This window comes from Felis catus, chromosome A2, assembly GCF_018350175.1.
Source record: "Felis catus isolate Fca126 chromosome A2, F.catus_Fca126_mat1.0, whole genome shotgun sequence".
NCBI lineage: Eukaryota > Metazoa > Chordata > Mammalia > Carnivora > Felidae > Felis > Felis catus.
Genome location: NC_058369.1, coordinates 108,487,961 through 108,511,778, shown reverse-complemented (window position 1 = coordinate 108,511,778; position 23,818 = coordinate 108,487,961). Strand labels below are relative to the sequence as shown.

Sequence of the window (23,818 nt, the reverse complement as noted above, 5' to 3'; positions counted from 1 at the left end):
CCTTACTGGTTATAGGTCTGCTAAAATTTTCTATTTCTTCCTGTTTCAGTTTAGGTACTGTATATGTTTCTAGGACTTTGTCCATTTCTTCCAGACTGCCCATGTAATTGGCATATAATTGCTCATAATATTCTCTTATTATTGTTTTTATTTCTGCTGTGTTGGTTGTGATGTCTCCTCTTTCATTCTTGATTTATTTATTTGGGTCCTTTCCTTTTTCTTTTTGATCAAACTGGCTAGGGGTTTATCAATTTTGTTAATTCTTTCAAAGAACCAGCTTCTGGTTTCATTGATCTGTTCTGTTTTTTTTTTTTTTTAATTTCAATAGCATTAATTTCTTCTCTAGTCTTTATTATTCCCTGTCTTCTGCTGGTTTTGGATTTTATTTTCTGTTCTTTTTCCATATCTTTAAGGGATAAGGTTAGGTTGTGTATCTGAGATATTTCTTTCTTTTTTAGGAAGGTCTGGATTGCTATATACATTCTTTCCTCTCATGACTGCCTTTGCTGCAGTCCGCAGATTTTGGGTTGTGGTGTTATCATTTTCATTGGCTTCCATGTACTTTTTAATTTCCTCTTTAACTTCTTGATTAGCCCATTCATTCTTTAGTAGGATGTTCTTTAGTCCCCAAGTATTTGTTATCTTTCTAAATTTTTTCTTGTGGTTGATTTCAAGTTTCATAGCGTTGTGGTCTGAAAATATGCATGATATGATCTCGATCTTTTTGTACTTGTTGAGGGATAATTTGTGTCCCAGTATGTGGTCTGTTCTGAAGAACGTTCTATGTGTACTGGAGAAAAATGTATATTCTGCTGTTTTAGGATGAAATGTTCTGAATGTATCTGTTAAGTCCATCTGGCCCAGGGTGTCATTCAAAGCCATTGTTCCCTTGTTGATTTTTTGATTAGATGATCTGTCCATTGCTATGAGTGGGGAGTTGAAGTCCCCCACTATTATGGTATTACTATCAATGGGTTTCTTTATGTTTGTGATTAATTGATTTATATATTTGGGTGCTTTCACATTTGGCGCATAAATGTTTACAATTTTGGGGTCTTCTTGGTGGATAGACCCCTTGATTATGATATAATGCCCTTCTGCATCTCTGGATACAGTCTTTATTTTAAAGTCTAGATTGTCTGATATAAGCATGGTTACTCTGGCTTTCTTTTATTGACCATTAGCATGATAGATGGTTCTCCATCCCCTTACTTTTACTCTGAAGATGTCTTTAGGTCTAAAGTGGGTGTCTTGTAAACAGTATATATATGGATCTTGTTTTCTTATCCATTCTGTTACCCTATGTCTTTTGATTTGAGCATTGAGTCCATTGATGTTTAGAGTGAGTACTGAAAGATATGAATTTATTGCCATTATGTTGCTTGTAGAGTTGGAGTTTCTGGTGGTGTTCTCTGATCCTTTCTAATCTTTGTTGCTTTTGGTATGTATGTATGTATGTATGTATGTATGTATGTATATATGTATGTATGTATGTATATATGTATGTGTGTATGTATTTATTTTCATTTTTTCTCCCCTCAGATAATCCCCCTTAAAATTTCTTACAGGGCTAGTTTAGTGGTCACAAACTCCTTTAAATTTTGTTTGTTTGGGAAGATTTTTATCTCTCCTTTTATTTTGAATGACAATATTGCTTGATAAAAAATCATTGGCTGAATATTTTTCTGATTCAGCACATTGAATATATCTTGCCACTCCTTTCTGGTCTGCCAAATTTCTGTGGACAGGTCTGCTGCAAACCTGATCTGTCTTCCCTAGTAGGTTAAGGACTTTTTTTCCCTTGCTGCTTTCATGATTCTCTCCTTGCCTGAGTATTTTGTGAATTTGACTATGATATGCCTTGTTGATGGTCAGTTTTTGTGAATCTAATGGGAGTTCTCTGTGCTTCCTGGATTTTGATGTCTGTGTGTTTCCCCAGGTTAGGAAAGTTTTCCTCTATGATTTGGTCACATCACCCTTCTGCCCCTATTTCTCTCTCTTCCTCTTCTGGGACCCCCTATCATTCTGATGTTGTTTCTTTTTAATGAATCACTGATTTCTCTAATTCTTAAATCGTGCTCTTTTTCCTTAATTTCCCTCTTTTTTTCTGCTTCATTATTCTCCATAAATTTTTCCTTTATATCGTCGATTCTCTGTTCTGACTCATCCATCTTTGCTGCCGCAGCGTCCGTTCGTGATTGCAGCTCAGTTACAACATTTTTAATTTTGTTCTGGCTATTTTTTACTTCTTTTATCTCCACAGAAAGGGATTCTAATCTATTTTCAACTCCAGCTAGTATTCTTATTATCGTGATTCTAAATTCTGATTCAGATATCTTCCTTGTATCTGTGTTGGTTAAATCCCTGGCTGTTGTTTATTCCTGCTCTTTCTTTTGGGGTGAATTCCTTCATTTCATCATTTTTAAGGGAGCAAAGGAATTAATGAGGTAGAAAAAAATTAAAATTAAAAAATTAAAATATAAAAAATTAAAATCAAAAACTACACACACACACACACACACACACACACACACACACACAATCAAGTAAATGATGCTAGATCCTAGGTGTGTTTTGGTCTGGGTGCTGAAAGTGGCTTGATAGATTAGAGAAAAAAGGGGAAAAAAAGAAAAAAAGGAAATTGTTTGAAAATTTGAAAAAATGAATACACTAAAGCAGACTAAAATGAAATGATGGAAGTAAAATAGAATTTGAAAAAATTTACACAAAAGTAAAGTATATAGTAGAAAAAATTAAAGAAAAAATATGTTTTATAAAAATTAAAAATAAAATGAATTTTTTCTCTTTCTGTATTCAAGAAAAAGAAACAAAAAAGAGAAAAAAGAAAAAAAAGGAAATAATCAAAATTTGAAAAAGGGAATACACTAAAGTAGACTAAAATAAAATGACGGAAGTAAAATAGAATTTGAAAAAAAATTACACAAAAGTAAAAAATATAGTAAAAAAATTAAAAATATCTTTAATAAAAATTGAAACTAAAAATGATTTTTTTCTCTTTCTGAATTCTGTGGTTCAGGTTGTGCAAATTGTTGTGTTAATCCTCAGAACAGTTTTCTAGGTGTGCAGGATGGTTTAGTGTTGGCCTGGCTGTATTTCATGGATGGGAGACACACAAAAAACTTCCATGCTGTTCTGCTATCTTGGCTCCCTCTCAAGAAAGATATTTCTTACGTGAAGACAAGGCAAAGGGAATACTTTTTTATCCACAGGCGAGTCACCACAAGGAGGAAACTGGCTGCTCCACCGAAGTCCCGAGTGGGCACGTTCCCACCTAGTACAATTTTTGCCAGCAGTTTTACCCACCATTGTTTTGCACACAGTGAAAAAGACAAATCATGCCTCAGAGCTACTGTGATATAGTTCTGACTTTTCAGCCCCTGAAAAGGTCTTTAAGAATCACGAGGTTTTGCAGACCACATTTTGAAAAATGTTGAAAATGATTTCATAACTAAAGATAGAAAAAAAAATTGAGGTCCTATATAGACTTTGTTTTTTGTATAAGAAACAAACAAATAAAAAGAACAATTAAAAACACCTGGGAGGAAAAAAAAAGGAAAGGAGTAAATTATGTTCTAATATGAAGCAAACTAAAACGTGGAAAGATTTTAAACAGTTGAGAGAGTGTCGCAACTGTTTGATATGTGTATGATACTGTATGCCAGTAACATTTTTCTTTCGGAGTCCAAAGTTTCTGACATTGGAACATATGCAAAGGAAATATAATTCTTATATATTTTTTAGCCAGGAGTGAATAATATTTATATAGTTGTACAATTCAGATCTTGTTTATTTATTTCCAACCTTTAGAATAGACAAATCATGTGGTACTTGGTTGGGATTACAAACTCGATTCATGTTTTAACATTGTGTGAGAGGAGAGCTCACCAAAGATGGGATGTGTCGACAGAAGTCCATTGGCAGGAAAGGTGGAGGCAAGAACAAGGCTGCTAAAAATTAAGAGGCAAGAGATACCATTGAACAAGGAACACAGATTTAAATAAATTACTTAAAGTTACAGTTGCAATGCAGTATAAGCCTACAAATGGTGGCATTTAAAGGAGAAGACTGAAGGAATTTGATGGCATGAATAAACTAAATCTTCAGCTTTCAGGGGAGTTGATCAATAATTAACTGTTGAAACTGATAAATCAATATTAGAGTAGAATAGTCATGAAAGTAGCCTCTAACAGATTTAAAATTATACAGAGTAGAATTCTGTTTCTAGGAAAATTGGACTGAACTAAGGAGGAAGAATAATGCTTTTCTTTTTTTTAATGTTTATTTTCTTTATTTTGAGAGAAGGAAAGAGAGAGAGGGAGGGGCAGAGAGAGAAAGGAGAGCGAGAACCCCAAGCAGGCTCCGCATTATCTCTGCAGAGCAGACATGGGGCTTGATTCCACAAACGGTGAGATCATGACTTGAGCTGAAATCAAGAGTTGGACGCTTAACCAACTGAGCCACCCAGGCACCCCAGAATAATGCTTTTCAATATCATGTCATCTGTAGTGTTTTCTTCAAATAAAAGCACTGATTAAATAAATAATTATATAAATAATGTCTATGTTATACATTAATGTGTGCTTGATATGTAGTCATGTAAATTCTTTACATTTAAAATATATTTATATGGTATAGAAATATAATTACAAAGTTATATGATTATTAAATTAAAGTAAATAAGTAAATAAATATTTTACTTGTGGTTTAATTCCTATGTGTTGCTCATCCCTCATAATGAAACATGAAAGTTTGATCTCCTTGAATTTATAGGCTTTGTTTATTCTCTATATTTTAATGCATAATACAGTATCTAGCATATGGTAGGTGCTCAGTAAGTACTGAGTAAGTGTATAGATGCCATGATATTGTGGTAGTCCCAAAGAATACTGTGTTTTGTTCTTTAAATAATTTCATCTGATACAACTTAACTTTTCCTCACCTACCGTTCTAGGTAATTCTAGTGTAAAACAAGACTCTAGTCTGGTGGTAAGTCTGTAGAAGAATTAGAATTAGAGAAGAATTAGAAGGGAGTAAAACAATGTTTTTTGAGTGCCAATTCTTAGCCTCATGTATCATTTTATTTAATCTTTACCACATCCATACGTACGAATTATGATAGCAAGACAAATTGCAGTTATCTTGCCTCCCCTGCTTGACCAGTGCTGGACAGATGGAAGAATCTCAATAAATAGTGATTGAAGAAATTCATTGGAAGTTAAAATTATGTTAGTGAGAAATAGAGGAAGCAAAGCATCAGAAAGGTTAAGCAACTTTTTTAGAGTTAACACTGGAACTAGTATATTGTTCGAAATGATCACGTGGCCAAGCACGAAACCTGCGGATCCATGTTATGTCCTAGTCTGGCACTAGAAACAGACTGCCAACTCTGTGTGATAGTTCAGTATTGTGGGTTTTGCTTTTTAAATTATCTAGTTTTATTTACTTTCAAGGAAAAGACTTTGTGTCTGATCCTTAAATGATCGTTTAGCATGAGAATGACGATGTCAGTTCCACCAGTGATTAATAGGATAATTCCTAGTAGCTACTTTCCTAGACTCCACTACAGTTTTATGGGTGGAAAGCTATTGGCACTGAGTACCTGATTTTCCCATAAAGAAACTTCCAGGAAATTGAGGTACAAGTGATAGTAGCTATTATATTTAACATTCTTACAATGTCTATGAATCTGATTGCCTAAATTTTATCATGTAGCATGTTAAGGAATGAGATTAAATTAAGCCTTCATTTATCATTGACTTAGAAGCTTTACCAAGCAACTGAGTTCAGTCATGATGTCCTAATCCAGACATATTCCATTTTCTGTTAAATATGTCCATGCCATTTTTTAAAAAAGTAAAACACAAAAACCAAGAGAAAAACCACACCTAACCTATGGATGCTGGCCAAAATGCAGCTTTTGATTTGGCATTCTCTGTACCAAGAGTCTGTGTTGTACTCAGTAACCAGACTAATAATAAATGTCACATAAATCCCTAAAAATAGACCACTGCCAGTTTTGATATAGTCTGCAAATGGTTGGAAAAACAATATTAGTCAGTCTTTCAAGGATGTTCTCTTTTTTGTTAGCTTGTTTTAATATTCCAAGATAATGTTAGATGATAGAAATAAATTGCACTGGCTCAGTTCTGAAAAGCATTTCAAACCCAATAAGTGGCTGCTGATTTCACATTGTTCTGTCTAGCTTCTTTCTGACTTATACTGTATGAGTTGTGTTTAGTTCAGGTCCAGTATTTAGAAAGTCAAACCAAAAGCATGTGGGTATTTTCTGGTTTGAAGTGTGTGTGGATCAGGAATAACCTAGAGAAGAAAGAAAAAGTCCGCTTTTAAAGTAGGTTAAGTTGCTGATGCCACTCAAGTCTAATGGATCATTAAGTCTTACAGATATTTCAATAATTACCACCAAATAGAATGTAAAAGGTATTTAACTTTTTTAATGTTTATTTATTTTTGAAAGAGAGAGAGAGACAGACAGACAGACAGACAGACTCTGAGAGGGGGAGGAGCAGAGAGAGGAGACCCAGAATCTGAAATAGGCTCCAGTCTCGAGCTGTCAGCACAGAGCCTGATGTCGGGCTGGAACTCACGAACCGCGAGATAATGAACTGAGCTGAGGTCAGATGCTAAACTGACTGAGCCACCCAGGCACTCCAAAAGTAAAAGGTATTTAATGTAAAGCATTCTGAAGTTAGTATGTAGGAAATTTTTGATTTTTTTTTTTTTTACTTTGCAACTTACATATGATTGACTTACATTTTAAAATATTCCTACTGTTTCAATCATATTTCACTATTTCATTGTTCACACCCTCCTCAGCTGTTCAGTAAACTACATTCTTCCTCCTCCTTGTTGCCCTTTTTGACATTTTTGCTAAGGCACAGAACATATCATAGCCCAAGGATGGGCTCGCATGATTGTCATTAACACAAGTGCAGTCTTCTCAGAGTTAGATCCTTTATCTTTGTCATCTTTAATGCAGAGTGATAGTCAAAAAAACCCAAGTTGTGTTTACCTTCAGCATAATTATCTTTGACTTTGGTTACTTTTCAAATTATAAATATGACCTTGAATAATTTAGGTATTTTTTTCTGATAACCAATTCTCTCATTTGTAAAGTGGGATAATATATGTCTCATAAGATGAAGATTAAATAAAATAATACAGTGTTAGTCAAACTTTAGTCATGTGAGTATCATTTTTGAAAATTTTTTGTTAGACCAATTATTTATTAAATGTCATTAATGTCACTTAAAAATTAATATGATTTTTAAAGAAGAAACCTTATATTATAAATATAAATGAATACTCAGTAATATTTTCTATAATGCGTAATTTAAAAACTAATAACAAAAATAACTATCATTAAATATTTAACATTTAACAAAAATAAGGGCTTAAATACAAATAGTAAAAATTTATTTATAAAATGCATGACTGAGAAAATTTCCTTAATGAATAAAGGAAAACTATTAAAAATCAGTTGGCAATGAGCTTAGTGAACTCAGCCTTGGACTCAATATTACTTTCTGTAGGATGAATATGAGGTTCTCCATCTGTAAGAGATTTCACTGTTTTTTCACTCTTTAATATCATTTAGCATAGGAATACCAAATGACGGGCACCTGGGTAGTTCACTCTGTTTAGTTTCTGACTCTTAGTTTCTGCTCAGGACATGATCTCACAATTAATGAGATCCCGAGTCAGGCTCTGTACTGACAGCCAGAACCTGCTTAGGATTCTCTCTCTCCCTCTCTCTCTGCCCGTCTGCCACTTATGCGCCTGCTCTGTCTCTTTCTCACTTGAAATAAATAAACAAACTTCAAAAGGAATACCAAACAATATGTATATGCAGCAGGCACAAATATTGTATCATGACTCAGATTGTCATTTAAAATATTAACAGAGGTGGATAGCCTTACTGTCGATGTAGGTGAGGCACAATGTTTATTCTTTTACCTCAAGATATGTTTATTTATAAGAAAGACACCACCTATCTATTTGAAGACTTTCAGAAAGATTCAGTGTTTTAGAGGTAAAGTGTTAAGTACCCAAATTGACAATATGCTTTCTGAGAAGCAGGACATCTAAGAAAATTCAAAAATTTTTTCCAAGGAATATTACAAATAAGTTTAAGAAAATGATACTTAAATAGACTGATAGTTTAAGCAAAGATGTCAAATATTTCTTATCTTAAAAGAATATCAAAAAAGGCAGATTGAGGACAGAAAAAGACTAGTACAAATCATGTATTAATGAATTTTATCATTCTTTGTTGATGTGTAATTATATAGAGTGCCATATTACTTTCAGGTGTAAAATGATTTAACAATTCTTTACAATACTCAGAGCTAATCAAGGTAAGTGTACTAATCACCTTTATGTATTTCACCCATCCTGCCCCCCACCTCCCCTCTAGCAACCACTAGCTTTGTCTCTTTTTTTATTTGTTCATTTTTGTTTTTTGAATTTTCCATATGAGTGAAATCATTTGGTATTTGTCTTTCTCTGCCTGACTTTTTTTTAATGTTTCTTTATTTTTGAGAGAGAGAGAAAGAGAGTGAGAGAGCGAGCACGTGTGAGCAGAGGAGGGGCAGAGAGAGAGGGGGACGGAGGATCCTAAGCAGGCTTTGTGCTGACAGCAGAAAGCCTGATGTGGGGCTTGAACCATGAACTGTGAGATCATGACCTAGGCCAAAGTCAGACTCTCAACTGACTGGGCCAGCAGGCACCCCTGTCTGACTTATTTCACATAGCTTTATACCCTATAGGTCCAACCATGTTGCTGCACATTGCAAGATCTCATACTTTTTTAATGGCTGAGTAACATTCCATTGTGTATATACGCCACATCATCCTTATCCTTTCTTCTGTTGATGGACCCTTGGGTTGCTTCCATATGTTGGATATTGTAAATAATGCTGCAATAAACATAGAAGTGCATGTATCTTTTCAAATTAGTGCTTTCCTTTCTTTAGGTTAATACCCAGTAGTGGAAAGACTTAATCATATAGTAATTTTTAATTTTTAATGAATTTTTTGGAGGAACTCCATACTGTTTCCATAGTCACTATACCATTCAGCATTGGGTTGCATTCCCAACAGCGGTGGGTTCCCTTTTCTCCATATCCTTGCCAACACTTGTTATTTATTGTCTTTTATATTCTAGCTATTCTGACCAGTGTGAGGTGAAATCTCATTGTGGTTTTGATTTGCATTTCCCTGATGATGAGTAATGTTGAACATCTTTTCATGTGTCTGCTGGCCATTTGTATGTCTTCTTTGGAAAAATGTCTATTTAGGTCCTCTGCCCATTTTAAATAGATTATTATATTGGGGGGGGTATGGAGTTGTTTATGTTTTTTACACATTTTGGATATTAACCACTTTTTGTATATATCATTTGCAATTATCTTCTTCCATTCAGTAGGATGCCTTATTTCGTTGATGATTTTCTTTCCTGTGCAAAAGCAGTTTAGTTTTGCTTTTGTTTCCCTTGCCTGAGGAGGGATATCTAGAAAAATGTTTCCACAGCTGATGTCAAAGAAAGTAGTGCCTATGTTTTCTTTTAGGAATTTTATGATTTCAAGTGTCATATTTAGGTCTTTAATCACTTTTGAGTGTGTCTTTGATTATGGTGTAAGAAAGTGGTTCAGTTTCATTCTTCGTCAGGTAGTTATCCAAATTTCCCAACACCATGTGTTGAAGAGACTGTCTTTTACCCATTGTATAGTCTTGCCTCTTTTGTCATAGATTAACAATGTAATTGTAGGTTTATTTCTGGACTCTATTCTGTTTCATTGATCTATGTGTCTATTTATGTGCCAGTACCATACTGTTTTGATTACTACAGCTTTGTAGTATATCTTGGAATCTGGGCTTGAGACGCCTCCAGCTTTGTTCTTTTTTCTCAAGATTGCTTTGACTATTTGGAGACTTTGTAGTTCCATACAAATTTTAGGATTAGTTTTTCCAGTTCTGTGAAAAATGCTGTTGGTATTTTGGCAGAGACTGCATTAAATCTGTAGATTGCTTTGGGTAATCTAAACTCTTTAACAATATTTGTTTTTCCAACCCATGAGCATGGAATATCTTTGTATTTATTTGTGTTATCTTCAGTTTCTTTCTTCAGTGTTTTATAGTATTTGGGGTATAACTCCTTAGTTAAATTTATTCCTAGGTATTTTATTGTTTTTGTTGTGTTATAAATAGGAAGACTTTCTTAATTTCTCTTTCTGCTACTTCATTATTAGTATATACAAATGCATCTGATTTCTATGTATTAATTTTTTATCCTGCAAATTTACTGAATTCATTTATCAGTTCTAGTAGTTTTTAGTAAGTCTTTAGGGTTATTAATGTATTAATTAATTAAAAAAATAAAAAGTCCAGTACTGCTGTGTACCTTTAGGAGATTCTGCTGCATTTGGAACTAATTTGGAACCAAAATTTACCAGCTATGCTCCCTTTGCTGTTGGGCTGAGAGGCCTTTACCCTAATGCATGATTCATCTAGGTTCCTAATCCACTCCCTGCTATGAATGCACAAAGTAGGACATTGCATAGTCCTAGAGATAAGAATGGATGCCAAAAATTATGTCATAGTATGATAATAAAATCTGTGAGGTTAGATAATCCCATGAAATGGTGTATTTCAAACATTCTCTCTCTCTCTCTCTCTCTCTCTCTCTCTCTCTCTCTCTCTCTCAATCTGTCATGAATGAAAAGCTGATATGCTAAACCCTTTAGTTGAAAATAGACATCTACCTGGCCAGTGTCAGGAGAAGAATCGACAAGACTTGAAGATTGAAGTGATGGGAGAGTGGGAGGGGTCATGATATATCTAAACTCTATAGAAACATCTATACTCTAAAAAGTAGCAAGTTTCACAGAGGTAAGGACATAGGAAAGATTCACAGCTTTAATGATGGTGATAAGAGTAATGGGGCAGTATAAACAACAATGAGCTCATTATTGACATGTCTCATTCTAAATATGTATACAGTATTCAAGTGAAATATCCAAGAGTCAGTTTGTATTCAAAGAAGACAAGTCTAAGGAGGGAATATTAGAATATCCATGAAGAGTGAGAGGGATCCAAGGATACTAAGAGGCCATGGAAAGTATTTCAGGAAGAAGCAAAAATAAGCTTAAAAGTGCTGAGGTGCATTTGATATACTAATAGAAAAACCACAAGGAATACAATGAAAGAGGTGGAGGCATGCAGCAAGGTTGTTGCTGAGATAACCTCAAGCTAGTTCATGTTGTATACTCAAATCCAGGTAAGATGCATGTGGGAATTTGTTCTGACTTTGTTCCAAAAGCAAAGAAAGGGAATGTAAAATTTCAAAGTGAAAAATGATTGATATCATTAACATACTAAAAAGATTCTTCTAATTGTTGTGGAGGTGGTGTATTCAAAGTGTGTTGGAGACAAAGCATCCAGGGCATAGAAGGTAATTATCGTGGTGCGGGAGAGTCATAAAGGAGGCTTGATGGATGATAACAGTAGCAAAGGAAAGGAGTCAGATTTGGAGGTATGGTTTTCAAATTTTTTTTAAACTGCAATTTAAATTTAAACAAAAATAAAATTTCAGCTGGTACTAAATGTGTGTCATTGAGTGGTATTTTTGTAACTGTAACAAAATTTCATGAAATTATACTTAATTATATAACTGGTAAGAAATGTTGACATTTGGAAATATTTTAATTATCTTTGAAATCATCTTTCAAAAATTCTATTTGTGACCCACTGTCTGATTTCACACCTCACAAGTAGGTTGTGATACCACAGTGGTTTACTAGTAGAACCTACAGGAATTGATGTTAAACTGAATGTGCGAAGAAAGAAGTAGAAGCATCAAGGCAAACTCCCAGCTATAGGCTGTGGAGTGAAATTTGACAGAAACTACTGAATATTCCCTGGAAACCCAATGTGGCATTTGTGACATTTACCATGTTATATAATGAACCTCTGGATTAGTGTATCTGTTTTAAATACAAACACATGTGCTGAGAACATGTATGTGCAAGTATTTGCAAGGGTAGGTAGTTTCCTTCCTCTGCAGGTACATTTCTAGGAGTTAAAGGCATAGACCATAGGGTAAGTGGATTTTTAAATGTTTAAAGAACTGTCTGACAGCTTTCCGTCATGATTTGTATCATTTTCCATTCCCATCAGTAGTTAATGAGGGTCTTATTCCTTCCACATCCTCATACTAAATATCACCAGTTTTTTTTTAAGGTTGTCCATTCTAATAGATGTGTAGTGGTTTTAATTTGCATTTCCCTAGTGACTAATGGCATTGATTATTTAGGTGCTGATTTGCCATCTGAATCATCTTTTGTGAAGTGTCTGTTCAAATCTCTTTTTAAAGTAGGTTGCTTTTGAGTTTTCAGTTAATTATTGATCCTGGATCCAAGTCTTTTGTTAAATATAAGATTTGTAAAAAAAAAAAAATGTTCTCGGTCTGTGGTCATCTTTTCCTTTTCTTAACAGTGGCTTTTGAAGAATAGAAATTTTATTTTATTTATTTTAAGTGTTTATTTTTGAGAGAGAGAGACAGAGAGAGAAAGAGAGACAGAGTGAGAGCAGGGGACAGGCAGAGAGAGAGGGAAACACAGAATCAGAAGCAGGCTCCAGGCTCTCAACTAGTTGTCAGCTCAGAGCCCAACGCAGGCTCCAACTTACAAACATCGAGATCATGACCTGAACTGAAGTCAGATGCTCGACTCACAGAGCCACCCAGGTGCCCCGAGGAGTAGAAATTTTTAAATTTCAGTGTAGTTCTGAGGGAGTGGAGAAGGTATAGAAAGTATGTGGCTTTGGATATATTTGTGTGAGGTGTCTTGTCCTTTATTTTGAAAAATCTCTATCACTTAGGAGGTTTGTTGTTTTTTCCCCCATGAATGAAAAAAAGCAGCAATCAGATCATGAGGCAAACAATTCATTCCTCTGAAGAGATCAGTTAATGTTCCAGTAGCGGCAGTAAAATTGAACAGGTATCTTTTGAATAATTCTGATTTCAACTGGGACACAAGGATTCTTTACTAGTTAAAGCAACATCACAGTGACTCATTATAGTTCAAACAAATTCTGGTAGTGTGGTGGAGTCATCTAGCTTTAAGGGCAAAGTTATACATTTGAGTTACATCAGCAAGTTGGGACTGTCCTTTTCTAACAAGAATCTCCTCCCCAGAGGAAGAATCTTGAGCTTCCTGGAGAAGGAGGGCATGGGAGACTATATGGAAGCATGTGTAATCAACTGTTTTTTCTAATGCCATAATAGACCTTTATTTGCTATACCTCAAACTGAGGATTCAGATATCCCCATTAGATATTTAAGATACACAACAGCAATGTCCTTATATAAAACACAGAATACGTTTAATCCCCTTCCACTAAGAAAAAGTCTGAAGTAAAAGTCAACTGTGATTCAAAAGTATTGATATCTGTTTATTTGGGGAGGTAAAGATTGAGATAAAAATTAAATACAATGAAAATGTATCTAATTTGGATTTGGATCTTGAATTGGCTCCTAAATATCTTTAGTTTTTTCCGTTGGCATCACCAGTAGCCCGGTCCCAGTGGATACTAGCTCTTCTTAATTACACTATGTGCTTTTGTGAGGATAATAAAAATTTACAGGTGCCTCCTGAGATACGCCTGTCAAAATGAGGCATTATCTAACTAGATAATTGCTCTTTTTACTCATTAAATAATCTATTAACTTTTAAATAATCTATTAACTTTTCTTTACCTCATGACAAGAAGAAATTAAAACATCTTACACCAGTACACTCAATAAAGCTTAAGCGAACAGAGTAAAATAGGTGATAAAAATTAAACAAAGAAAATACAGACAGGAATCAAGATGGATCCAGTGGTGAGTTTCGTATGCTGCCACTTGAGTCCTATACACTTGCTAGATTTATGCCATAAATTTGGCACTAAGCTGCATATTAAACCATCTGAAGTGGGAAACATGATTAGTTAGGTGATTCATGGCATCCATAAAATTAAATAGCACCAGTGCTGTTCAGGAGAAACACATTATTCTTGGTACTGAAACTAGGGAGAAATTCCTAACCACACGTCCTAGAGAATGATAAGACCTGGATTTATGTCCACGATGAATTGCTTCAACTCTGCTTCATAAAAGAAGGTTCACTGGCCCTTTCATCAGCAGGCAGCAGTGCCTATGATGGATATTTAAGTAAAGGACTTTGTCTGATCTGCTGGTGTTATTAGAAACACACTTTTGTCGATAGTGGAGAATATGAACTAATCTTGCCTTTTTATTTATTTTCAAGAACATACAAGTCTTTCATAGTGACTTTTCTCTCAGGTTATGTGCAGTAATCACCATTATCAAAGATAGGTGTCCCTTCTTTCCCTAAAAGAGAAAGTCATACAGAGACCCTAATTTAGATAGCAATCCCCAAACCATGTACCATGTGATATACGTTCTATAAGATATTCGCAAGTGTGAGAATAACAGGAATTCTGCAGTAAATGATAATTGAGAAACTGCAAGTCAAGCAAATTAAAATAAATTTATTTGCTGCTGGACTTGTCAGAACCTTTAAAATATTTTATTACATACAAGATTAATCTCTAAGTGGCATATGCATTATTTTGTACTTTCCAAAAGAAATTCTTCTCTTCGCAGAGAACCTCATGAGCTATTTCAAGAAATACTCTTGAGATCTTCCACATTCTTGTATTCTGCACTGTGCATTTGGGTTAATTCCAACACTGACTCAAAATCAATCCTGTAAAGAACGAGTTACATCCATTCTGACACTGATATGTGTACAGCACTTTGAGTTGCTCTTTTGGCACTGACTACTGTTAAAATAACAATGAGATGTATTAGCTTGATGGGATTTTTAAGAAATAACTTCTGAAATACTATTTGTTTTCTATGCTCTGAACTCAAGTGTATGCCATAAATTTCTTTAAAGATCATGTTCTACCTGATCTTTGCCTTCTAAGTCGTGGAAAGGACTTTGGCCAAAAGTAATAAAATCTGATCTAAGAAAATAGAGAGATTGATTTAAGTTTCATATGGTGCCATTTTATAATAAAAAGTATTAATACAAAGGATTTAAAGACTCTTAAAGACAATATTAAAATTTTGGCAACAAATAGCTATATTCTTTAAAACAATTGTCTTTGAAATATATAAGAATAAAAATAATGTTCTTTGTGTTATGACAGTAATATTCTCCACAAACTATGCCACCATTTAGATCTGATGAAGAACATGCCACCATTTAGATTATGAAGAATAAAAATAAGCCTACATATACCAAGGGCTAGAAAGCCTGCAGAGTAACTGGAACCCTCATACTGGTTGGGATGCTAAATTAGTACATACACTTTGGAAAACAGTTTGGCAGTTTCTTAAAATAGATGTTTTCTGTATATTGTATCTTAAAATTGGAATAGGCTAGGCCATTTCAATTACTTCTATAATGAGATTATGCATAGTGACGTGAAAAGTATGTTTTATGTTTTATGTATTTGAACTACAAAAAATTTTGTCATGCAAAGAAAATCAAAATAACAAAAATGGTTTTCGAATTAAAATGAGTATTGTTTATGCATACAGACATGATTGAAGAGTCTATATATGGAAATTATTTTCATGTTTGGCCTGTAGCTATTCTAGTCTTGTCAGCACTTCTTTCTATTCATAGATAATTCTCCTTACTTTGAGCCTTCAACTCCAGATTTGTATATCCAACTGCTGGACCCATCTCCACTTAGGTGACTACAGACATTTCATATCATGTTTAAAGTCAAATTCCTCTTTTTGTTTGTTGTAATAAGTAACAACTCTTCTTCCGTTGGCTTAAACCACACTTTTGAAACTGTGCATGTTTCCTCATCCAGTCTGTTAGTAAGACTTGTTAGATTTACCATCAAATTGTATGCAGAATGTTTTCACTTCTCACTACACCCACTGAAACCATCCTGGTCAAAGTCACCGACATGCGGCACCTGGACTGTGTCAGTCACTTCTGTACTGGCCTCTACTTGTCCCCTCCCCCTCTAAAATCTATTCTTCACAAGGAAATCAGGCTGATGGCTTTAATCCCTATATCAGTTTATGGATGCTTCTGTTTAAAACTCTCCAGTGCTTTTTTTGTGTACAGTAGGACACCATTAGCCTCAAATAATAATAACTGAAACACCAAACACATTCTGAGTTTAAATTTTGCTTATATCATGTTCTAACTGATGGATACCTCTCCAAGTAGTGATTCAGAGACCACACCATCTTCAATTTTTAGGCTTTGTCATTCATCATGAGGCTTCCAAATTGTAAAAAAGTGGACCTAAAATTACACATAGAGTATGAACTCGTTTATGTAAAATAATGTCTCTGAAGAAACCTTAAACATCGATGTACATTAAAATATTAATGAGGCATGGGGCACCTGGGTGACTCAGTGGCTAAACGTCCATCTCTTGGTTTCATCTCAGGTCATGATTTCATGGTTCATGAGATTAAGTGCCTTGTCGAGCTCCATGCTGAGCATGGATCCTGCTTGGGATTCTCTCTCTCCTCTCTCTCTCTGCTCCTGCCCCCACTCACTCATGTGCTCTCTCTCTATCAAAATAAATAAATAAATAAATATTTTAGAAATATATATTAATTAGGCACTAATCTGATAGGTGGGGTTTTGATGACTTTTTTCCTTAAGTATGTTCAGCATTTTTTCTTCATTTCTATAGTGAACATACATTGTTTTTATAATCTCAGAAAAATAAACTTTTAAAGATGGTAATGTAAAAGAAGTTTTCCAGTCTAATTCCCAGAAATTGTCTCAAGAGCTTAAAGAGAATGGTATATGGAGAAGTGTTATGGACTGAATTATGAGTCCCCCAAATTCATATATTAAAGCCCTGACCCCTGATATGACTGTTTGGTGATGTCCCTTTATAGAGATAACTAAGGTTAAATGCAGTCATAAGGGTAGGGTCCTAATCTGATATGACTGGTGTCCTTATAGGAAAAAGAGAAACAACAGGAATGCCTGCAAGGGTTGCTTTCTTGCATCCACCTTGAGATTCACCTTGATGTGTTATTCTTAACACTTAGTAGAAAGATGACTATAGTGAACAACTTCTCCAACACACTTTTTCAGAACCAGAGTTTTATCCCTCTGCTGTATTGGATAAACCCTGTAATCTGCAGGTTGTCAGGACTGCTGGTGAGAAATGTGACAGGTTGTCAGGACTGGCCCACTCTAATTGGAGTCATTTTGGCCTTTAGGATCCATGACAGCTGAGGAGGATGGGATCATCTGGGGTGGAAGGGAGTATAGACGTTCTCACAAAAGAGAAAACCCAGAGGCTGAGAAGTCTTTTTGTAAACAAATTCTCATTTTCCCCAATTGTCAAATAGTCTAAAATCACAAGGCAAATTTTCTGACTGGAAGCTCTCCATAATAGACCATCAACCCTCCCCAGCCTCAATAAATAGAAATTACAGAAAGAATATCTTAAATGGCCTTTTTGTATGACTAGAGTAGAGAAGGCCAAAGAGTGAGAACCAAGGTAAGCAAAGCTGGCCAAAAATACATCAGTTCCAAGCCATGAAAAAGTTTGCAGAGATGGGTGGAGACCACATTCACAGCCCCTCCTCCATGTCCTTAGGTTGAACTGATAAGATAAACCTAAACTCAGAAGTGCTACAAATACCTAAGGGTGTATTACAAAGGTTATCTACATCTTCTGAGGATGAGAGGAAGCATTAGAAGACCTGTATCCATTCAAGGTTAAATAGGGATGAGAGCAGGGAAAGAGATTGCCAAAAGTAGATGAAAGATTTCCTTTTGAGTATGATTCCCTAGGAAATTAAGGATAATTTTAGGCAGAACTGTTTTATGCACATAAAGAAGTTAAATAGGAAGTAAATTTGAAGAGAAGTGAGATTATATAAGAAATAGACACAACAGGGGAACTAAGAGAGTTAAGGAAAGAGTTTAAGAAAACAAATAATGTCATTGTAGATTTTAAAGGAGAAGCAGAAGGAAGAAAGAGGCAGTGAAAAAAAAAAATGTCACAAGTATGGTTTGAGCAAATCAGAGAGCATTAGAAAACCAAAGATGAGGATGCCCAGAGATAATATATACATATGGAAGACAAATGGGATGTGATAAAGAGATAAATCACATTTTTGGAAAAGTATAAAAAATAAATGGAACAGAAATAACAGTCAAAATAGCAAAAAATTTCCTTGAAGTAAAGGAAGACTTGAAATTTGAGGTGTAAGAGGTTTACTTCTTCAAGATATTCTTATACAAGAAGAAATAACACCAGAATTATTTAACTTCAAGGGTACAAAAATATTCTACAAGCATCCAAGAGGCAGAAATGGGTAAGTTAAGGGGGAAAAAAAGTCACATTGAACTCAGACTTAACATTAGTCTGAAATGTTAAATGCTAAAAGAAAATGTAGAAATATATATATTCTCTCACACCCCTTCTTACAATGAGCATCCCATCAATTTTTTTAACTGATTTATAATTTCATAAACATTGAAACTAAGTACAATTTGCAGAAGAGACAACAACAAAGACTTTCTATAATTACTAAAGATGGTCATGTCTTGTGTTAGTTAGAAGTTTATTACTTCTCATCTCCAAATTCACACTTCGTTGTCTGATTGTGAGAATGGATCTGAGTCTTTTAAATACTTTTTCATGCTAGCTGAGATGATGTTAAGGTCTGTCAGAAGCAGGCCCTGGACAGTCATTGTTGAAGGCGTAATGCTGTGGGCACATTAGGCAGACTGTGCAGGGTCTTAGCCCGAGGGTCAACTACTAAACATGGTCCTCTTGAGGACCTCCTCCAGCATGATTTCCCATGAGCTTCTCAGTCCAGCCCTGAGGGTGGTGGCTGCTCCTTACTTCTGCTACTCCTCTATTTTTTAGAGTTCCCCAACTTTTATTAGGCACTGCTCATTACTCCAGTTCCCTTTTATAGCTGATAATTCTTTTTTATTTTCTTATATGTTTATGTGAAGTATAATTAATATACAGTGTTATGTTACTCAAAGGTATATAATAGGTGGTTCAGTAATTTTATACGTTACTTAGTGCTCATCACGAAAAATGTACTCTCAAGCCCCTTTATTTGTTTTATCTCACCAACCATCTCCCCTCTTACAACCACCAGCTTGTTCTCTGTATTAGAGTCTGTTTGTTTTGTCTTTTTCTTCTGTTTCTTTGGTTTTGTTTCTTAAATTCCACATATTAGTGAAATAATATGGTATTTGTCTTTGTCTGACTTACTTCACTTATCTTTATGCCCTCTTGGCATATCCATGCTGTTGCAAATGCCAAGATCTCATTCTTTTTTATGTCTGAGTAGTGTTCCATTGTGTGTGTATACCATATCTTTATCCATTCATTTATGGATGGCCATTTGGGTTGCTTCAATATTTTGGCTGTTGTAAATAGGGCTGCAATAAACATAGGGGTGAATATATCTTTTCAAATTAGTTTTTTCATTTTGTTTGGGCAAATATCTAGTAGTAGAATTACCAGGTTATATGGTAACTCTATTTTTAATTTTTTGAGGACACTCCATACTGTTTTCCATAGTGACTGTGCCAATTTTCATTCCACCAAGAGTGTACAAGCTTCCCTTTTTCACCACATCCTCAGCAACTCCTGTCATTTCTTATCTTTTTGATTTCAGCCATTCTGACAGGTGTGAGGTGATATCTCATTAGGTTTTGACTTCCATTTTCCTCATGATTGGTGATATTGAGCATCTTTTCATGTGTCTGTTGGCGATCTATATGTCTTCCTTGGAAAAAATTTTCAAGTTCTCTGACCATTTTCAATTGAATTATTTGTATTTCTTGGTGTTGAATTGTACAAATATATAATATTAACCCCTTATCGTATATATAATTTCCAAGTATCATCTCCCATTTAGTAGGTCACCTTGTCATTTTGTTGATTTCTTTCACTCTGAAAAAGCTTTTTATTCTGAAGTAGTCCCAGTAGTTTATTTTTGCTTCTGTTTCCCTTGCTTGGGGAGACATATCTAGAAAAGCATTTCTATTGTTAAAACTGACAATTATTAATATTAAATTTTCCCTGTTCACATTACTGTGATTTCTCTTTCCTGGCTGGACAGTTATCAGTATCAGTTAGAAGTTCCAAATCAGTTTTGTTTTTTTTTTTTAATGTCTGTTCAATACAAAAAACTTCTGATGTCTTTTTGTTCAGATTTATTTGCAAATGAGAACACTAGTGGGGCCGGTTTTCATGTCTTGTATTCTCATGGGATGTTTATCCCTGGTACCAGGCTCTTCCTAAGCATTTTCCCTTTAATTAGGTAAAAGAAGGGACTGCCAGCAGGGCCCCATTGACTAAGAGGCTTTGGATAGAAACCTGACAGAAAAGCACCTAGAACTATTTCAGGTTTCCTTTTTCTGGTTCTAGTATAGAGTTCAACTATCTATTCTATACATCTTGCTTCAGATGATTTTGTATTTAGCCAAGGTGTTCTTCACATATATAGGTGAGAAAAAAATTATGTTAAGATATACAATTATATAACCTTCTGGAAAAAAGGAGAAGAAAAACTTTGCTACCTGTGTCAGTACAAAAAAAAAAAATCAAGAATGAAGAGGATAGGGGTGCCTGGCTGGCTCAGTCGGTAGAGCATATTACTCTTGAACTTGGTTGGGGTTGTGGATTTGAGTCCCACATTGAGGGGACAGATTATGTAAAAATAAATCTTAAAAAAAATGGAGAGGATAAGAAATACAAGGATTGGTAGTTAGCACTGGCATCACTTAAATACAAAACTAGGTTTAAATGATTGTCGTGTATATTGAGTATGATGTCAGTTCTTCCAAATCAATCCATGAATTTAATGAAGTTTCACATAAAATGCCAATAGAATTTTTTCAAGCTTAGTTTAAATAGATCCATTTGAATACATAGTGAAAAATAGTTTAAAATTTTTGAAAAATAAAATTCACAAGTGAAAAGTTGTTCCACAAGTTACCAAAATTTATTACAATATGACAGTAATCAAGGCACCATGATACCAGTACAGAATAGGCACATACATTGGGTGGAGAGCATGGAAACATTGCAGATATGTAGAATAGTGTGGAAGAACTGAAAAAACCTGTGAAAATTCTAGAAGAAGACATAGAAGGTTATTTTTGTAGAGTTTTGGCGAGAAAAACATAAACAAGACTCAAAAGCAGAAGTAATAAAATAAAAATAAATAAATAACATAAAGTCACAATTACTGTATGACAACGGGTATAACAAAGTTAAAATAAAAATAAAAACTGAGAGAACATTTGCCACATACATGAGCAAAACACAAATATATAGAGAATACAAATAGCCTATAAATAAATACAGAAAGATAATATAAAATCATGGGCAATATATATTTAAAAATAAATCACACATGAAGAAAAATAAATGACTAATAAATGTATTGCAAAGATTTTCAAAATCACTAGGGAAATGCAAATTAAAACAAGATGTCATTTTCCCCAATTGGCTTAACTATAAAAGATTGATAGTATCCAGTCTTAGCAAGAGTCAAACACAGTTTTGGAGGTGAATTTGGCAACAACTATCAAAGCATAAATTTTACATACCCTTCGACAACATAATTCCACTGCTAGGAATCTATTCGACACAAAAATGTACACAAGTAGACAAGATATTTATACCATGATGTCCACTGATGCATTAAATTTATTAGCTAAAACTGGAACCCTGCATTTCACTGCACAGCAGTGGAGAAACAGTTAAGTAAGTTATGATGGTGTGCTCATCTGTGGTTGGCTTTTCCCTCAGATGCATTCCCCCCCCTTCTGCTTCCCTACTGTGTATTTCCAGGGACTAGGCCCTGCAGACTTCTTTTCCTAGGCTTTTCTTTTAACTGGTTCCCACTCACTGAGGCCAATGAAAAGTAGTGCTTGGAGTTTGGTTGGCTGGAAGAAGCCAGTAGCCAGCATACATTTTTCTAATTCCTCTTTGTTTTGGGTATTGTTTTTTGGGTTTGCTCCATGGTGGACCATCATATTAGGCCCATCGTGGTTCAAACCTCCCAAGGGTGACTGAATGTCTGAGCAGTATCAACACACCCACCTTTTTTTTGTCCCTGTAGATTAGAGATGCTAGTGACTTCCGATTGATCTTAATCTCTAGATTGCTTCTGTGCTCCTATTTGCCTTTTCACTTCTTCTATCATTCCTGTAACTAATTCTTTGTATTCATGTTCTGCTATTTTAAATACTTAAAATAATATTGTATTTTTGTATTCCTGCTTGGAATATAGGCAAATACACACACACATATCTCTGCCGTCAGTAAAACAAAACAAAACAAAACAAAACAATCCTGTCTAACCAGGTACTGAGTGGAACAATGTTCCAGATAAGTTGTTGACTCCAGGAAGGAAAGCTGCTATCTCTTATGTTTAATATGGTCCATTACATAAAGTCAAACAATATGCATATGTTTGAACGCACTTACATCATGAAAATAATAATGGTAACTACAACTAAATTTTTGTAGGAAACCACAAATATGGCAAAATATTCACTGAAAGAAATTGTATTTATGAAGTTGAAGAGAGGTTATGTGTGTGTGTGTTGAGGGGAAGGAGTGGTGCTAATTTTTACTTGTTAAACAGTTGTGTTTGGATTTTTTGCCCCATACTGCATTACATTTGTAATTTCAGCAATGTTCAAAGCAGGTAATAAAGTACTGCTTCGGATGATCAGTTTTATTACACATGTATGTGTATTCATTTGTAATGGGATATATACATGTATTCATTTGTAATGGGAACTGTCTGAAAGCACAGTCACTTCTGCAGTATTTTTAAAGTACTAATTTGTTCCAACAGGGTATTGATACTATTAGGGAATAATTGGAACTGTTCATCCAAACCTATGCGTGATTTTGTCTGTGAGAAACGCCAGGTGAATGTTAAATGTTGCACCCAACTGAACTGAAAGCCTTCAAAATACACAACACGCACACATATTCACACATCTTAAGCAACTACCGTCATCTTCACTTCACCTCTACGTTATGAGCCACAGTACCTGTATCTGTTTTTATAACCTTCTGTCTGATTTCAGATAAGCCTCCTTCAATTCTCCACAATAACTCAAGTTCTGCCCCTTTCCAATGCCCACTTCCACAAACAAATGTCAGGTCTTTTTCAAGATGAAGTGCCATCAGGTCGTCGTCGTCGTCTTCTTCTTCTTCTTCTTCTTCTTCTTCTTCTTCTTCTTCTTCTCCTCCTCCTCCTCCTCCTCCTCCTCCTCCTTATGGATCATTACAGAGTTTTTGAGTATTGCACCCTAATCCTATTTCTCTCACAAGCCTCATAGTTTTTATTGGACAACTTTGCATATTATACTGATATTTAGCAGCATGTATATCACAAAACAGCAGAATTGACTATTCATACACCAAAAAGTTAATAGTGTCTCTGGGTATTAATTTATTTATTGTCTATCCGTAGTTCCTATTTTTTTTCCTAAAACAATCATGCATTGATAATTTAATAAAATGTACATAATCATGTTTAAAAGATGAGTTGGTAGCTAATGAGTGATCACTGCCATTCTAGGTAAAGAGCTGAAGTTATTCAGGAAACATGCACTCATTCACTGGTGACCAATTGACAAGGTGCCCTCTCATCTCTCTGGAAGGCAAAATCAACTTATGCTCCTCCTGCAAAACACAGATAAGGTCT

General features: G+C 34.8%; 1 protein-coding gene across 7 annotated transcripts in view; it reads left to right on the top strand.

The window, feature by feature from the left end:
• AGMO (alkylglycerol monooxygenase) overlaps positions 1–23,818 on the top strand; it is a 386,647-nt gene that overhangs the window by 30,759 nt on the left and 332,070 nt on the right. The window contains exon 1 of one of the 7 annotated variants that reach the window (XM_045052437.1): positions 11,357–11,572. The exons of the other annotated variants lie outside the window; for them this stretch is intronic. The gene's annotated coding sequence lies outside the window, so the exon portion shown is untranslated. Of the gene's footprint in view, positions 1–11,356; positions 11,573–23,818 lie in introns of those variants that run through there. 7 annotated transcript variants of the gene reach the window in all.